The 3646-nt window shown below is 35.8% G+C and overlaps 1 non-coding gene across 1 annotated transcript; it reads left to right on the top strand.

Moving 5' to 3' along the window:
• Positions 1-1630: 1630 nt before the first annotated feature.
• On the top strand, positions 1631-1757 carry LOC140515093 (U6atac minor spliceosomal RNA). Its single transcript, XR_011970850.1, has one exon. It is a non-coding gene; the product is annotated as a U6atac minor spliceosomal RNA (small nuclear RNA).
• Positions 1758-3646: the final 1889 nt, after the last annotated feature.

The following is a 3646-nucleotide window of genomic DNA, read 5'->3' as shown; positions in this document are numbered from 1 at the left end:
GACTTTATCTTAGTTTCTTAGTTGCTTTCATATGGAAGGGTCCACTCTGGGCTGAGTTTTTGAACTCTTGTGGTTTTCTGCTGATTTGAGGGAGTATTAAATATTGTGCTTTTCCAGGGTCTAATAAAGAGTTCATTGTAAGGACCTGAGCTTTTGGTTTTCCCTAAATGATATGATCTGGAGCAAAGTGTGCTCCCTGCCTCCTGTTCTGAACTCTTCAAATTACTGACCCCAGTTTGAATCATAGCAAAATGCCTGTTGACTTGTCCCTGGTTGGAAGATTCAGCAGACTGTTGCCAGAATCAGCCCCAGGTTCAGAATGAAGAAACTGATCTAACACATTTTCCCCATCTGGGATGCCTGTCTCAGTTATTTCACTGCAGACTTCAAAGTAGGCTAGTGACTTTAATTTTGACATTGCTGTTTTTATGTCAGAGTCACATAGCTGCCATTTTCTTCTGTATTTATTTCTCCCTGGAATACATCTAAGGTCCCCATACTTACCTGCTCTTCTCTATTACCCTTTAACACAAATTCTGTCCTCAGTCTACTGTAGATCTATGACCTAGAATTGGGTAGTGAGCAACAGACATTCCAGATGACATGATTTTTTGTATCCTTCATTATTTCAGGGACCCCTGGAACCTCTTCCTACCACGATGCACAGTCTTTTGTTCAGTCTGTGTTTTATAGACTATTTCATACCTATGCTCTTGTCCAGATCTCACCCCCAATTTCCACATTCTCTGTCTTTTTTAAGTCAACCTGGGATGAAAAAAATGACTCACTGATTTTTTTTTTTATTGGACCTTCCAATCAGAATTTGTTCTGGTTCATTTTCTAAATAGTTTGGTGGAAATATGGAGTAGAATTATGCTAGTCTTCTTCATCTTTTTCTGCCATCTTGACTCCACCCTTCCTGGGTCACTCTGAAACATTCCCATAGAAATGGCTTCTTATGCAGCAAAGGTCTTACTATGGGTTTCATTTAGAAGGGATGGAATTTCAGGATACCTATTCTGAGTATGCATTATGTTTCTCAGGACCTTCACTCCCCTTCCAAAGCACAGGATGCCCTGTTTTTAGGTGCATGGGGGAATTGGAAAAGGAAGAAAAAACAAGTGGTGAAAGTACTTAGAATAGGACTAGGCTTCATGACCTAAGATATACAGAACCCATTATCTTGCCCTTTGGTGTCCTTTTCTTTCCTAAGGTGAAATTTTTGAAAGAATATTTTCCCCAAAAAATGCAACTGGGAGTTTTGTAATGCCATTTACAAGTCAGCTGGGCAGAAGATGAAATAAAACTTTTGTAGTAAAAAAGACTGATGTTACATAAAGGTCAAAAGAAAAGGTTATACAATGTAGAGGAGGAACAGAGATTCATTCTTTGCTCTTCCATGAATGACCCGGGGAATGTCATTTTGTAACTCTGGTCCTCAATTAATTCTTATATAAAATGAAGGCATTTAAGACCCTTTGAAGCTCCAAATCTATGTTAATCCTGTTTGCCTTAGAATCAAGAAGGAAACAAATTAGATAACTAGGTGACTACTCTCTAGAGTATCCTACAAAACAATTATAGTAAGGAAGAAGAACTAGATCAACATTCTTTGAAAAGTAGTACACCAGTGTTGTATAAAAAGAGAGAAGCTTAACATTCCCTTGATAAGGATGGAAGAGGTCCCAGTGACCTTTTCAACACATATATGATTAAGCCATTGCCACCTACTCTGTGGCAACTAACCATTTTTTTTCTATGACTAGTAATCTTCTTTTTGATAAATCCAAAGACTCCAGATTCTGGGATAAAAATTCACTATTTGACAAAAATTGCTGGGAAAACTGGAAATTAGTATGGCAGAAACTGGGCATGGAACATTTTACACCACATACCAAAAAAAGGCAATATGGGAACACAATTTAGATATAAAGACTCATACTATAAACACACCCAGAGATCAAGGAATAGTTTGCCTGTCATATTTATGGAGAATGGAAGAATTTATAATGAAACAAGATGTGGAGAACATTATGAAATGCAAAATGGATAGTTTTGATTACATTAAATTGAAATGTTTTTGTAAAAACAAAGCCTGGGCAACCAAGATCAGGAGGAAGCAGAAAACTGGGAAGGAATCTTTACAACCAGTGTCTCTGATAAAAGTCTCTTTTCTAAAATATATGGAGAACTGAGTCACATTTATAAGAATACAAATCATTTCCCAATTGATAAATGGTCAAAGGATATGAGCAAGCAGTTTTCAGAAAAAGAAACTAAAGCTATCTGTAGTTATATAAAAAATGCTCTAAATCACTATGGATTAGAGAAATGCAAATCAAAACAACTCTGTGGTACCACATCACATCTATCAGATTGACTAATATGATATAACAGGAAAATTATAAATGCCTGAGATAATGCGGGAAAATTGGATCACTAATACGTTGTTGGTGGAGTTGTGAAATGATCCAACCATTTTGGAAAACAATTTGAAATTATGCCCAAAGGGCTATAAAAAATGTCCATACCCTTTTCCCAGCAATAACACTTCTAGGTCTGTATTCCAAAGAGATCATACAAATGGAAAAAGGACACACATGTACACAAATATTTACAGCAGATCTTTATTTGGTGACAAACAATTGGAAATTTAGGGGATGGCCATCCATTGGGGAATGGCTGAACAAGTAGTGGTATATGAATGTAATGGAATACTATTGTGCTATAAGAAATGATGAACAGGCAGACTTCGGAAAAACCTAGAAAGACTTGAATGAACTGATGCTGAGTGAAATGAGTAGAATCAAGAGAATACATAATAACAACTTCATTTTGCCATGAATGACTTTGATAGACATAGCTTCTCTCAGCAATGCAAGGATATAGGACAACTCCAAAAGACTCATGATGGAAAATGCTATCCACATTCAGAGAAGGAACTTTAAAATCTGAATGCAGTTGGAAGCACGGCTCTCCTTTTGTTGTTTTGTTTTGTCTTTTCTTTCTCATGGTTCCTCAGTTCTAATTCTTCTTTACATTAGGACAAATGTGAAAATAATTTGATATGAATGTATAAGTAGAGGCAATACCAGATTGCACACTGTCTTGGGAAAGGGAGAGGAGAAAAGGGGGGTAAATTTGATACTCAAAATCTTATTGAAGTGAATGTTAAAAACTAGAAATAAATTAAGTTTTTAAAAATAGCAGTACTACAAATGAATATTAATTATTTTTTCAAATTTATTTGTTTTGAATTTTCAACATTCACTTCCAAAAGTTTTAAATGTTCTGCCTTCCCACCCCCTGACTCCCCAAGATGGCAAGCAATCTTATATAGCTCTACACATACATTCCCATTAAACACATTTTCACACTAAGCATGTTTCATAGAGGAATTATAGTGAATGGGAGAAAATATGAGATAAACAAAACAAAGCATAACAAAATAGAAAATAGTCTATTTCATTATGTGTTCTGATTGCACAGTTCTTTCTCTGAATGTGGATGATATTTTGCTTCATGAGTCCTTTGGAAATATTTTAGATCTTTGCATTACTGTTAAAGGTTAAGTATATCAAAAACAGTCCTTGCACACTGTAGCTGTTACTGTGTATAATGTTCTCCTGGCTCTACTCACTTCACT

Source organism: Notamacropus eugenii, chromosome 7 (genome assembly GCF_028372415.1).
Source record: "Notamacropus eugenii isolate mMacEug1 chromosome 7, mMacEug1.pri_v2, whole genome shotgun sequence".
Taxonomy (NCBI): Eukaryota; Metazoa; Chordata; class Mammalia; order Diprotodontia; family Macropodidae; genus Notamacropus; species Notamacropus eugenii.
This window is presented reverse-complemented; position numbering and strand designations above follow the sequence as displayed.